At 41.2% G+C, this 15,737-nt stretch overlaps 1 protein-coding gene across 3 annotated transcripts in view; it reads left to right on the forward strand.

The window, feature by feature from the left end:
• CSTPP1 (centriolar satellite-associated tubulin polyglutamylase complex regulator 1) overlaps positions 1–15,737 on the forward strand; it is a 202,451-nt gene that overhangs the window by 121,852 nt on the left and 64,862 nt on the right. The window lies entirely within an intron of this gene.

A 15,737-nucleotide genomic window follows, 5' to 3' on the forward strand; every position in this document is an offset into this window, starting at 1 on the left:
TACATTTAGATGTATAATCCATCTTGAATTAATTTTGTATGTGGTTTGAAGTTGAGATCAGGATTTTTTGTTTTGTTTTTTCCATATGGATAGCTAGTTGTTTATTTCAGCACCACTCTTTGAAAGACTTTACCTTTCCCACTTAATTTTTTTGGTTTGTTTGTAAAAGAAATCAGTTGATTATATAAGTGTGGGTGTATTTCTGGATTCTCTATTTTGTTTCATTGATCTACTTGTTGAACTTTAGTCTTTATTACAACAGAAAGGTACCATATGTACCTTCTTTAATGTCTGTCAGCAATACTTTATAGTGGGTATATTTTTGATTCTCTATTTTGTTCCATTGATCTATTTGTTAAACTTTAGTCTTGATTACAGCAGAAAGGTACTGTATGTACCTTCTTTAATGTCTCTCAGCAATAATTTATAGTGTTTAATATACAGATCTTATACATTGTATTAAATCAGTTTATATATTTCAAGTTTTGTGCTATTTTAAGTAGCATTATTTTTAAAATCAATTTTCTTTACAACTTTTCATTGCAAGAACTTAGAAATATAATTGCTTTTTGTATATTTCTCTTATATCTTGAGACTTTGCTAAATTCACTTGTTAGTTCCATAGCTTTTTTGTAGATTCCGTAGAATCTTCTACATGCAAAATCATGTCATATGCCAATTAGAGGCACTTTTATTTCTTCCTTTCAGGTCTCTGTAGGTTATTTTTCTCTTTCTTTCTTTATTGCCAGAGTAGGACCTCATTACAATGTTGAATAGAAGTGGTGAGAGCAGGTATCCTTGCTTTGTTCCCAGTTATGGCAGAAGAATTATCAGTGTTTCAGATTAAATATGAGGCTTTTTGTCAATGTCCTTTATTATGCTGAGGAAGTTTGCTTTTGTTCTTAGTTTGCTGAGAGTTTTTTTTAATTCAATTTTTTTAATTGAAGGATAATTGCTTTACAGAATTTTGTTGTTTTCTGCCAAATATTAACATGAATCATCCATAGGTATATATATACTGAGAATTTTTATTGTAAATTGGTATTCAATTTTTTATTGTTTTTCTGCATCTGTTGAGATAACATATGATTTCCCCTTTATGCTATTAATGTGAATAAATCTACCTTAGCCCTGATTTATTGTTATTTATATATATATATATATCATTGGATTCCTTTTACTAACCTTTTGTTAATGATTTTCAGCTATCTGCATAATATATTTTAGTCTGTAGTTTTGTTTTCTTGTAAGATCTGTCTGGTGTGAGTGTCAGGATTATGCTGGTCTCATAAAATGAGTTTGAAAGTATTTCCTCCTGTCCTTAATATATCTTTTTTGGCGGGGGGGTTCCAATCCAATTTTATTTACAAAAACAGGCAGGAACCCAAGTTTGCTAACCGCTGGAATCTATCAGAATACCTTACTGCTTCTCCTCCTAGCTGTTTTAAACATGCTCAGGCCTCTTCCCATCTCATTGCGGCGTGGGATATCTCTTTTTTGATGGGTTCCAGGGTCCTCCTGTTGATGGTGGTTCAACAGCTCGTTGCAATTTCAGTGTTCTCGCGGGAGGAGATGAGCGCACATCCTTCTACTCTGCCATCTTGAACCAATCTCAGTAATATATCTTTTTTAAATGTCTCTTTTCCTAGGAAGACTTTTCTGAACTTTTAAATAAGATTTAATATGCTTCTTATAAGCTCTTTTCCTAACATTTTTCATACATATAAATGTTTACTTAAATTCTGTCTTCCTCATTAGACTGTAAGCTTCATAAGAACATTTTTATGTTTTTCTTACCCCTGGGCTAGCATCTAGCAAAGTGCCTTGTTCAGAGTTCAGTCGGCCCTTGAACAACATAGGTTTGAACTGTGTGAATTTTTTTCAATAAATATATTGGAAATTTTTTTGGAGATTTGCAACAATTTGGAAAAGATCACAGATGAACCATGTAGCCTAGAAATATCTAAAAAGAAAAAATTAAGTTAGATATGTCAGAAATGCCAAATAAATGTAGATGATAGTCTATTTTATTATTTACTGCCATGCATATGTGCTAAGTCATTTCAGTCATGTCCAACTCTGTGCGACCCTATGGACTATGTAGCCTGCCAAGCTCCCCTGTCCATAGGATTCTCCAGGCAAGAATACTGGAGTAGGTTGCCATGCCCTCCTCCAGGGGACCTTCCTGACCCACTGATCGAACCCATGTCTCTTATGTCTCCTGCATTGGCAGACAGGTTCTTTGCCACCTGGGAAGCCCACTTAAGTATCACCGTGAAAAGTGAAAGTGTAAGTCGCTCAGTCGCGCCAGACTCCTTGCGACCCCATGGACTATACAGTCTATGGAATTCTCCAGGCCAGAATACTGGAGTGGGTAGCCTTTCCCTTCTCCAGGGGATCTTCCCAACCCAGGGATCGGACCCAGGTCTCCCACATTGCAGGTGGATTCTTTATCATCTGAGCCACAAGGGAAGCCCATAAAAACAGTTAAATAAAAAGTTTATAAAAACTTATGCACATACCTACATAGCGTCATTTGTGGTCTTGACAATATAAACCAACATCAAGATGCAATATTAAATCATAACTGTATGAAGTTAACTCTGGTACTCACTGTACTACTGTAATAACTTTGTAGAGACCCCCTGTTGCTGTTGCCGTGAGCTAAAGCGCCGTGAGTATCCACTGAAAACGCCATGTGACACTAACTGTTTCCACCTGGGCAGTTCATAGCTCCAGTACCGCTTATCACGTTAAAAGTGATCCCCTGCAGAGCTCATGTATGTTTCATCACATTTAGTGCAATGTTGTAAACCTTGAAAGACACCATTGGACCCATATGAAGAGCCACTTGTGATGCTGGCGGTGCTCCTAAGAAGCAGGGAGAAGTCATGACATGACAAGAAAAAGTTGAATTGCTTGATATGTACCATTGATTGAGGTCTGCAGCTGTGATTGCCCACTGTTTCAAGATAAATAAATCCAATGTAAGGACCATTCTTAAAACAAAAACTTCTTCTGTGTGAATCATTGCTACAGCTAGGTCACCAGGTGCAGAAACCTTTCACTTTTTGAGAAATATTGAATATTTCTCTTTTTATCTCCTTGAAAATTCAGCTTTCATGTGGGTGTAGAATTACTGTAAGAAAGGCATGCTGATAGACTCTAATATGATTTGAGAAAAAGTGAAGTCATTATATGACAACTTAAGGCAAGAGGAAATTGAACGATCCAAAGCTGGATAATTTAATGCCAGCAAAATGTGGTTTGATAATTTTAGAAAGAATTTTGGCTTAAAAAAAATTGTCAAGATAAGAGGAGAAGCAGCTTCTGCCAACCAAGAGGCAACAGAAAAGTTCCCAGAAGCAATTAAGAAAATCATTGAGGAGAAAAGATATCTGTCTGGACAGGTTTTTAATGCAGACGAAAGTGCCCTATTCTAGAAGAAAAAGAATGCCATAAAGGACTTCTATTAGTAAAGAAGAGAAGTGAGCACCAGAATTTAAGGCAGAAGGAAATAGGCTAACTCTACTGTTTTTTGCAGTTTCAGTCACGTGTGTGATCAGGACTACCCTCATCCAACCTTCAGACCTCAAAGGAAAGAGATGAACACCAGGTCCCAGTCTTTTTAAGTTGTTCAGGAAGAAGGCCTGGACAACAGGAGTCCTTTCTCTAGATTGGTTTCATTGACATTTTGTCCCTAAATCAGGAAGTACCTTGCCAGTAAGGGACTGCCTCTTAAAGTTCTTTTGATTTCGGACAATGCCTCGACCACCCAGAACCTCATGAATTCAAAAATAAAGGCTTCAGAGTGGTCTACTAGCCCCCAAACACAGTCTCTAATTCAGGGGATAATAAGGACCTTTAAGGCTCATTACACACAGTACTCTAGGGACAGGATTGTCAACACTATGAAAGAGAACCCCAATAGAGAAAACATCATGAAAGTCTATAAGGATTACACCACTGAAGATGCCATTGTTGCTATAGAAAAAGCCATGAAAGCCATCAAGCCCAAAACAATAAATTCCTGCTGGGGAAAACTGTGTCCAGATGTTGTACATGACTTCACAGGATTTACAACAGAGCCAGTCAAAGAAATCATGAAAGAGATCGTGGGATAAAAAAGAAAAAGTAGGGGGGTGTGGTGAGAATTTTAAGATATGGAGAAATTCAAGAACTAATAGACACCAAACGAGAGGAATTAACAGAGGATTACTTGATGGAAATGAGGGCTTCCTAACTAGTGCCAGGCAATGAAGAAGACACACAAGTAGCGCCAGAAAGCGTATTGACATTAGACAGTCTGGCAGAAGCGTTCCAGTTATTCATGACTGCCTTTGACTTCTGCGACATGGACCCCTCTATGACACAGGCACTGAAACTAAAGCAAGCAGTAAAAGAAGGATGAGTACTATATAGAATACTTTTAGAGAAATGAAAAAGCAAAAAAGATCAGGCAAATTTCTGATCTATTTCCGTAAAATTACACCCAGTGTGCCTGCCTCCCCTTCCACTTCTGCCACAAGATCAACCCCTCCTCCTCCTCAGCCTACTCAATGTGAAGACCTTTATGATGGGCCGCTTCCACTTAGTAATAGTAAGTAGTCATGTTATGCAGTTAATAAACTTGTCTGTTTTGTATGTGGGGGGGTATCTTTGTGTGAAAATCTAATAACTGAATAGCAAGAACTGTGTGAGATGTTACCGTTGTCATCACCTGACTATTCATCATCTAGAACAGCGTGTGTGACAACGAAGGAGACTACAGGCAGTTGAAAAGACAGCCTGCAGAATGGGAGAAAATAATCGCAACTGAAGCAACGGACAAACGATTAATCTCAAAAACAGACAAGCAACTCCTGCAGCTCAATTCCAGAAAAATAAGTGACCCAGTCAAGAAATGGGCCAAAGAACTAAACAGACATTTCTCCAAAAAAGACATACAAATGGCTAACAAACACATGAAAAGATGCTCAACATCACTCATAATCAGAGAAATGCAAATCAAAAACATAATGAGTTACCATCTCACGCCAGTCAGAATGGCTGCTATCCAAAAGTCTACATGCAATAAATGCTGGAGAGGGTGTGGAGAAAAGGGAACCCTCTTACACTGTCGGTGGGAATGCAAACTAGTACAGCCACTATAGAGAACAGTGTGGAGATTCCTCAAAAAACTGGAAATAGAACTGCCATATGATCCAGCAATCGCACTCCTGGGCATACACACCGAGGAAACCAGAATTGAAAGAGACATGTGTACCCCAATGTTCATCGCAGCAATGTTTACAATAGCCAGGACATGGAAGCAACCTAGATGTCCATTGGCAGATGAATGGATAAGAAAGCTGTGGTACATATACACAATGGAATATTCCTCAGCCATTAAAAAGAATGCATTTGAATCAGTTCTAATGAGGTGGATGAAGTTGGAGCCTGTTATACAGAGCGAAGTAAGTCAGAAAGAAAAATACCAATACAGTATATTAATGCATATATATGGGATTTAGAAAGATGGTAATGATGACCCTGTATGTGAGACAGCAAAAGAGAGACACAGATGTGAAGAACAGACTTTTGGACTCTGTGGGAGACGGCGAGGGTGGGATGATCTGAGAGAATAGCATTGAAACATGTATATTATCATATGTGAAACAGATCGCCAGTCCAGGTTCAATGCATGAGACAGGGTGCTCAGGTTTGGTGCACTGGGGTCACCCTGAGGGATGGGATGGGGAGGGAGGTGGGAGGGAGGGTCAGGATGGGGAACACATGTACACCCAGGGCAGATTCATGTCAATGTATGGCAAAAACCACCACAATATTGTAAAGTAATTAGCCTCCAATTAAAATAAGTGAAAAAAATTAAAAAAAAGATCTCTTAAGTTCTGCAACACTCTTTACAGGAAAGTATTGAACTTTTTTCCAATTACAAATTAGAAAATATATTTTTCCTTTTTGTTAGATATTCCCTTGAATCATAAAATAAAGGTAAAAAGAATGTAAAAATTAAAAAAAACAGTGTGTGCAAGACTGGTATTGAGGTTGATAGCCTATCCTTACACAGGCATAAGGTGAATGATATTTAATACAAAATTAACAATCTGTTAGTCTTCTTCCTAGTTTACTAAAACTTTGCTTTCAGAGAATTACATTACCATACAGTATGCTTCTGTTTCTTATAACTAGAGAAACTTTGTTTTATCCTGTCATCACAAGTGTTTTTTTTTTAATGTAGCAGTATTTCTAGTACTGTATCATGAATATGACTGTAATACTGTCTGCCAAAAAATTTATAATGTTTCATTCATTTGTATATAGGTTAGGCTACCATAAAGCAATCATATTGCTGCTTCTTCATTATCAATACATGAACCGTTATACCTGTAAATAAATATGGATTTCTTTTTCACATATTGTTGTTAAGTCCCTAAGTCGTGTCCGACTCTTTGTGACCCCATGCAGCACGCCAGGCTTCCCTGTCCTTCACTATTTCCCGGAGTTTGCTCAAACTCATGTCCATTGAGTTGGTGATGCCATCCAACCATTTCATCCTGTTTCCCCTTTCTATTCTTGCTCTTAATCTTTCCCAGCATCAGGGTCTTTTCCAATGAGTCAGCTTTTCGAATCAGGTGAGGTATAATGTGTGTAAAACATTTATCAAAATCATTGGTAATTGTGAAGGGAGTGACGAAGACAAATAATGGTAATAGCCGTAATACTGAAGGAGGAAAAAGTGAAATAGTCAATGCAAACTTATTCCATTTTTGAAGGGATTACTAGACTGTAAATGAGAAGAATCTATACTTAGCTATATTTATCAAAAATTATTATAAAATGTAGCTATATTTATTGTGTTGGTTTGGGATTCCCAGGTGGCACTAGTGGTAAAGAATCTGCCTGCCAATGCAGGAGATGCCAAAGACACGAGTTTGATTCCTGGGTTGGGAAGATCCCCTGGAGAAGGAAATGACAATCCACTTCAGTATTCTTGCCATGAAAATCCCACGGGCAGAGAAGTCTGGCGGGCTGCAGTCCATGGGGTCTCAAAGAGTCAGACATGACTGAATACCCACTCACTCACTCACGATGTGCTGGTGTAGTTTAATTGGATTTCAACAAGACCTTGACAACATCTCCATGATATCCTTGTGAGGAAGCAGAAAGGATGTAGGGCTGGATGACATATAGCAAGTTGAACAGTCATATCCAGATGTGCTGATTAATGGGTTCATGTGTGCTGAAGACTCCAGAAGTGTAATTCTGGATTAGTCTTAAGCCTGTCACTTTTTGCTAGTCCATTATTTGCATGAAAGCATGGATAGCAGGCTAATCAAAGGTGGGAGAGATAGCTAATAAGCTGCCTGAAAGAAATAGAACCTGAAAAGCCATAGTATAATATACTACAGAGAATATGGGGGGGCGGGTCTACCACTACTAGCTTATGACTTTGAATAAATTACTACCTGAACCTTTGTTTCCTATTTGCATGAAGATAATACCACCTATTCCATGGTGGTTGTGAGAATAAAAAATATATGTGTACAGTTAAATATATTTTAGCTATCTATCAGTGTATAATAAATTACCCCCAAAGCTTGGAGGCTTAAAGCAATAAATACTTATGTCACACCGTTTCAGAGTGTTAAGAATCAGGAGCAACTTACTTGGATGGTTCTGGCTCAAGGTCCCACATAAGGTTAAAATCAAGATTTGGGGGATTCCTGTGGTGTGGTTATGAATCCACCTTCCAATGCAGGGGACATGAGTTCGATCTCTGGTCAGGGAACTAAGATCCCACACGCCACAGAGCAACTGAGCCCATGCGCCACAGCTAGAGAGCCTGCAGGGTGCGTCTTGAGAAGCTTGCTCACCCACAACGGAAGATCCCAGGTGAGACAGCTAAGACCCAATGCAGCCAAATAGACTTTTAAAAAAGAAGACAAAATCAAGATTTGGGTCAGGGCTGCAGTCATCTGAAGGCTTGACTGGGACCAGAAGATCTATTTCTAAACTCACTCGTATCACTGTTAGCAGGAGGACTCAGTTCTTCATCATGAGTTCCTCATAATATGTTAGTGGCTTCCCCAGAAAAAGTGATCTCAGAGAGAGCAAGCGAGAAGCATCAGTACCTCTTATGACCACGTCTGTGAAGTCACATCATGGCACTTTCATTTTACTCTGCTCTTTAGAAGTGAACCACTAAGTTTCACCCATACCGAAGGGGCAGAGAGGGGAGTATCATAGAATTTTGTGGATATATCTTAAAACCACCACATTATAAAAAGTACTCTGTTAGTGCTTCGCACACGGTTCAGTTCAGTTCAGTTGCTCAGTCGTGTCCGACTCTTTGTGACCCCACGGACTGCAGCACGCCAGGCCTCCCTGTCCATCACCAACTCCCAGAGTTTACTCAAACTCATGTCCATTGAGTCGGTGATGCCATCCAACCAGCTCATCCTCTGTCATCCCCTTCTCCTCCCGCCTTCAGTCTTTCCCAGTGTCAGGGTCTTTTCCAGTGAGTCAGTTCTTCACATCAGATGGCCAAAATATTGGAGTTTCAGCTTCAGCATCATTCCTTCTCATGACTATTCAGGACTGATTTCCCTTAGGATGGACTGGTTGGATCTCCTTGCAGTCCAAGGGACTCTCAAGAGTCTTCTCCAACACCACAGTTCAAATGTATCAATCCTTCAGTGCTCAGCTTTCATTATAGTCCAACTCTCATGTCCATACACGACTCCTGGAAAAACCATAGCTTTGACTAGACCTTTGTTGCTAGGTGCTCCATAAATGGCAGCTGTTTTTATGCTGTTACTGCTATACACCTAATACATAAGGTCCTTTCTATAAAGCCGCTGTGAGCAGGACAACAAAACCTCATGGTTCTTTAGATTCCTGGAAAATACAGAGAAGGAAGTACCATATATCACAATAGTCATTGTATCTGTTTTGTAAACTAAAATGAATGAACTCTTTTTGTACTATTGCATTAAGAACAGACTGATAAAATTAAATTTCAGTAACACTTAATACCCAACCAGGGTCCGTCTAGTCAAGGCTATGGTTTTTCCCGTGGTCATGTATGGATGTGAGAGTTGGACGGTGAAGAAGGCTGATCGCCGAAGAATCGATGCTTTTGAACTGTGGTGTTGGAGAAGACTCTTGAGAGTCCCTTGGACTGCAAGGAGATCCAACCAGTCCATTCTAAAGGAGATCAATCCTGGATGTTCATTGGAGGGACTGATGCTAAAGCTGAAACTGCAATACTTTGGCCACCTCATGCGACGAGTTGACTCACTGGAAAAGACTCTGATGCTGGGAAAGGTTGGGGGCGGGAGGAGAAGGGGACGACGGAGAATGAGATGGCTGGATGGCATCACCAACTCTGTGGACATGAGTTTGAGTGTACTCCGGGAGTTGGTGATGGACAGGGAGGCCTGGCGTACTGTGATTCATGGGGTCGTGGAGAGTCGGACACGACTGAGCGACTGAACTGAACTGAACTGAACTGAAAGTGTATAGTCAGCCGGCAAATACCAGTGACATGGATAGTTTGAATCGATGGTTAATCCAAAAATTAATTTTGTTTGGTTAAGATAAAATATAAACACCTCTAATTATATTTAACAAATGTTAGAATTCTTCCAACTTTTACTGTGTAGTACACCAGCTTGTCTGAGTGTCCTGCACTCCTTTCCAGCTAGAAAACTGGCCACAGCTAAGACAGAGGACCCAGTCTCAACAAAAATAAGAAAACTTGCTAGTTCACCCACCTTCCCTGAGGGCAAAGAGTAATTTAGGGAGAATTAAATCAACAAGCAAAAAAAGTATATCAACAAAGGGCTCAGTTAAGGCAGAGAGTTGATGTTGATAGTAAACACTCAGAAACAAGAATCGGTATGGCTAAATCACTGGATAGTCTAGCGCTCCTCCGCTTGTGTATACAGATGCATACCTAGTGAATGTCACTAGCCTCAGGATTGTCTGATGCTGGTTGTAAGCAAAAGCATAAGAACTCCTGAACTCCAGGTAGACAGAGTGATTTACTGGGCCACTTTGGTAAGATAAGATCATTAAATTAAAGATATTGTCACACCCCAAACTGGTTTATTCACTAGTGTTTTGATTTGCATTAATCATTAGACAGTTCCTCAGGCTAATGTCTGATATTATGGATCTCTCCTTAGCAACTCACCAACATAGCAATCAAACTTCTAACATGTTCACAACAGAGTCACGGATTTGAAAGTCAGTAAAAATGGCCCCCGAGGAGCCTGTGTTTACAGAGTTTATATGTGCCTTTGTAAAAGAGGCAGAAAATCTGCCAAGAGCTTCGCAGAGAATCCGATAACTTATAAATGCAAAACTTTCAGGTTCTGATCAGGTCAACAGCAGGTGGTCAGGAGGGACTGACCGCGGTGATAAATGTTATCAGGAAAGAAAGTCACTGAAATTCAAGCAGTGAAGAGAAAATCTGTGTTAAAAACAAAGAGAAAATCTATATTAAAATGGTATTTTAAGGTCATTTACCTGGAAGAAGCACAAGCTGGAATCAAGATTGGTGGGAGAAATATCAGTAACCTCAGATATGCAGATGACACCACCCTTATGGCAGAAAGTGAAGAGGAACTAAAAAGCCTCTTGATGAAAGTGAAAGAGGAGAGTGAAAAGGTTGGCTTGAAGCTCAACATTCAGAAAACGAAGATCATGGCATCTGGTCCCATCACTTCATGGGAAATAGATGGGGAAACAGTGGAAACAGTGTCAGACTTTATTTTTTGGGGCTCCAAAATCACTGCGGATGCTGATTGCAGCCATGAAATTAAAAGATGCTTACTCCTTGGAAGGAAAGTTATGACCAACCTAGACAGCATATTAAAAAGCAGAGACATTACTTTGCCAACAAAGGTCCGTCTAGTCAAGGCTATGGTTTTTCCCGTGGTCATGTATGGATGTGAGAGTTGGACTGTGAAGAAAGCTGAGCGCCGAAGAATTGATGCTTTTGAACTGTGGTGCTGGAGAAGACTCTTGAGAGTCCCTTGGACTGCAAGGAGATCCAACCAGTCCATTCTAAAGGAGATCAATCCTGGGTGTTCATTGGAGGGACTGATGCTAAAGCTGAAACTGCAATAGTTTGGCCACCTCATGCGACGAGCTAACTCACTGGAAAAGACTCTGATGCTGGGAAGGATTGGGGGCAGGAGGAGAAGGGGACGACAGAGAGTGAGATGGCTGGATGGCATCACCGACTCGATGGACATGAGTTTGAGTGAACTCCGGGAGTTGGTGATGGACAGGGAGGCCTGGCATGCTGTGATTCATGGGGTCGCGGAGAGTCGGACACAACTGAGCGACTGAACTGAACTGAACCACGTAGGGGACATGTAAAGATTTTATTAATCTTTTTTGTTCTTTGAGGGTATCTTTCCATTATGGTCCAGGGAAATAAGCAGTTGTGAACCAGAGTTGATAAACCAAAGGTTACTTATGTTTATTATCATCTTTTTAGCAGGCCAAGGAAGTTTGTGATGCAGTTTAAAGATAAGATATAAGTTTGGGCACCTAAGCTTTACTTATTGACTTACAGAATGCACATAGAAGAAGGGGTCACTGGAGGCCTCTGGGAAAACTCTGTACTGATTCAGCATCGTGAGGGTTGCACAGCCTGTTCTGTGAATAATAAAATAATTATAATAACAGCCATCATTTAATGAACACAGAGAATGAGATGGCTGGTTGACTTCGCCAAGTCAATGGACATGAACTTGGGCAACCCCTGGGAGATAGTAAGGGACAGGGAAGCCTGGCGTGCTGTAGTCCATGGAGTCACAAAGAGTCGGACATGACTCGGCAACTGAACAACAACAGTGAACACTCAGCATGTGTCAGGACTGCATTAAATCTCCACACGCGTTATGGTACTGAATCTTCTCAACCACTATTTGAGCATTATTATTATCGCCATTTTTTAAAATGTTTATTAACTTATATGGCTGTGCCGGATCTTAATTTCAGCACACAGAAACTTCCATCTTCGTTGTGGCATGCAGGATCTTTAGTTTTAGCACCTGAACTCTTAGGGACAGCCTGTGGGATCTAATTCCCTGAGCAGGGATCAAACCAGGGCCCCCTGCATTGGGAGCACAGAGTCTTAGCCACTGGACCACCAGGGAAGTCCCTGTCTCCATTTTAAAGATGAGGAAACTGAGGTCAGTTCAGTCACTCAGTTGTGTCCAACCCTTGGCGACCCCATGGACTGCGGCACACCAGGCTTCCCTGTCCTTCACTATATCCCAGAGCTTGCTCAAACCCATGTCCACTGAGTCAGTGATGCCATCCAACCATCTCATCCTCTGTCGTCCCCCTCTCCTCCTGCCTTCAATCTTTCCCAGCATCAGGCTCTTTTCCAAGGAGTCTGTTCTTCACATCAGGTGGTCAAAGTGTTGCAGTTTCAGCTTCAGCATCAGTCCTTTCAGGACTGATTTCCTTTAGGATGGACTGGGTAGATCTCCTTGCAGTCCAAGAGACTCTCAAGAGTCTTCTCCAAAACCACAATTCAAAAGCATCAATTCTTTGGCGCTCAGCTTTCTTTATAGTCCACACATCCATATGTGACTACTGGAAAAACCATAGCCTTGACTAGATGGACCTTTGCTGGCAAAGTAATGTCTCTGCTTTTTAATATGCTGTCTAGGTTGGTCATAACTTTCCTTCCAAGGAGTAAGCGTCTTTTAATTTCATGGCTGCAGTCACCGTCTGCAGTGATTTTGGAGCCCAAAAAAGTAAAGTCTGTCCCTATTTCCATTGTTCCCCCATCTATTTGCCATGAAACGATGGGACTGGATGCCATGATGTTAGTTTTCTGAATGTTGAGTTTTAAGCCAACTTTTTCACTCTCCTCTTTCACTTTCAGCAAGAGACTCTTTAGTTCTTCACTTTCTGCCATAAGAGTGGTGTCATCTGCATATCTGAGGTCATTGATATTTCTCCCGGCAATCTTGATTCCAACTTGTGCTTCATCCAGTCCGGCATTTCTCATGATGTACTCTGCATATAAGTTAAATAAGCAGGATGACAATATACAGCCTTGACGTACTCCTTTCCCAATTTGGAACCATTCTGTTGTTCCATGCCCAGTTCTAACTGTTGCTTCTTGACCTGCATACAGATTTCTCAAGAGGCAGGTAAGGCAGTCTGGTATTCCCATCTCTTTAAGAGTTTTCCACAGTTTGTTGTGATCTACACAGTCAAAGGGAGAAGACAATGGCAACCCACTCCAGTACTCTTGCCTGGAAAATCCCATGGATGGAGGAGCCTGGTAGGCTGCAGTCCATGGGGTCGCTAAGAGTCGGACACAACTGAGCGACTTCACTTTCACTTTTCACTTTCATGCATTGGAGAAGGAAATGGCAGCCCACTCCAGTGTTCTTGCCTGGACAATCCCAGGGAGGGCAGAGCCTGGTGGGCTGCCGCCTATGGGGTCGCACAGAGTCGGACACGACTGAAGTGACTTAGCAGCAGCAGCAGCAGCAGCTCCATGCTATTGCTGCCTTGGCATCCATTTTGTTTGGTCCACAGAGATGTTAAAAATGATACCAGCCCCTCAGCAAGCACGTGCCCTGGATAACAGCCTGCAAAGTCACAAGTAAACATAAGGTCCTGATACGACTTTCCATTGTGTTCAGAGGTCGCCCCTGCCTCCTAGGGCTTTCACCTCATCCCTTAGATAAGACCCCAGTGGCAGCTTACCAAAAGCCCACTCTTGGTTTGAATTGACCGATGCGGCCTTAGCCCAGAAATCCTAAAGTTCTTCACCCACAGACCCTAATAAGGACTTGTTACCCCAGGTCCTGACCGTCTTGTCTGCACTCTGCCCTGACCTCCTGCCGTGGCCCCTTGAGAAGCGCTTTGCGCTTCCTCCAAGACCTGTCTGTAATAAACATCTCTATTTCAGTTTTTTCTGTGGTCAGCTGTTGAACAAGACTCACCACCTGCTATCCTATGCTCCACTTAACAAATGTTGGTTACCAAAATCATAACAAAGAGGTCCTTTATGACATTATCCAATCCTGTAGCTATCCCGTATCCCAGCCTTTTGTATCGCTACAGTAGAAAAGGGAAGGTGATGGGACCAGCATTGCTGTATATATGATGAAATCTTTTCAAGATGAAGGATTAACACACTTACCGAAAAATACTGAGTATCAAAAGTCAAATCAGTAATCATGTCCTATCGTTTCTCGGCCTTTTGGCTAAGATCAAGTGTAATAATCATGTCCCAAGTCTCTGACTAGAAATATAGTAGATTTCCCCTACACCCTCCACTCTTCATTAAAAAAGTTTTTCCAACCTTCAAGAAGGCTATGGAAGTAACTTGGATTCACCAAATGCTACCAATTATCACATTTGTGCACAGTAGGTAGGTAGGAAGGCAGGCAGATAGATAGACAGATAATTCAAAACCAAGTTATAAGAATCATGACACCTAACCCCCTGAAAGGAAGCGTTCTCCTGTCTGCGTAACCGCAGTTTCATCATTTAAGAAAATGAACAGTAATTCGCCGGTGGCTCTCAGATATATTAAAAGAAGTTTGTTTTCTGACCCAGGGTCAAATCAAGGTTCACAGTTGAACTCGGTAATGTCCCTCTAGTTTCTACTAATCTGGAGCAAACACTGTGCTATTTTGTTTCTCATGACGTGTTTTTCTTGTGTTTAGCCTGACCCTCCCTGCGCTCTCATGTAAACTCCACAGGGGCAGGGATTTGGGTCGCTTTTGTTCGTTCCTATGTCCTCAGCACTGAGAATAGGGCCTGGCACTTATTAAGACTTAGTAAATATTTGTTAAATAAATAGATGAGTGAAAGAATAAGTAATCCAAGTATAATGAGAGTCATGAAAGGTGATTTAGAGGATGCCAAAGAGGCTAGTCTGTTGTCGTTTGTATATTAACTGTTACCTATGTGTTCCAGGGATTCATGTTCCAACAACAGGCTCATTTTACAAACCAAATAGGAAAATATAAATAAAAATTGTTTAAAAAAATAACCAACTGAAAAAGTTGGTTAAGACAAAAGAGGTATGGGAATTCCCTGGCAGTCCAATGGTTACGGTTCTGCAGGGGTCACAGGTTTGATCCCTAGTCGGGGAACTAAGATCCTGCAAGCCGTACAGCGTGGCCACGATGCATGACGACATGTGACTTAGCAGTAAGACTACAAAGACACTTAAATTGAGTATTGGGCCACAGAATGACGTGACCACCACAAACCTAAGTTAGCCTTAGAGTAATACAAAACTAACGGAGGCCTTAAGGAGAAGATGGTTGATTTGCTCTGTTGATTCATTCTTTCATTCGACTAGTGTTTTTTGAGGGCCTACTGTAGAATCGATGCTTTTGAACTGTGGTGTTGGAGAAGACTCTTGAGAGTCCCTTGGACTGCAAGGAGATCCAACCAGTCCATTCTAAAGGAGATCAATCCTGGATGTTCATTGGAGGGACTGATGCTAAAGCTGAAACTCCACTACTTTGGCCACCTCATGCGACGAGTTGACTCACTGGAAAAGACTCTGATGCTGGGAAAGGTTGGGGGTGGGAGGAGAAGGGGACGACGGAGAATGAGATGGCTGGATGGCATCACCGACTCTGTGGACATGAGTTTGAGTGTACTCCGGGAGTTGGTAATGGACAGGGAGGCCTGGCGTACTGTGATTCATGGGGTCGCGGAGAGTC

The sequence above is a fragment of the Moschus berezovskii genome, chromosome 14, assembly GCF_049115385.1.
Source record: "Moschus berezovskii isolate FMDL1 chromosome 14, NW_MosBer_1.0, whole genome shotgun sequence".
Lineage (NCBI taxonomy): Eukaryota > Metazoa > Chordata > Mammalia > Artiodactyla > Moschidae > Moschus > Moschus berezovskii.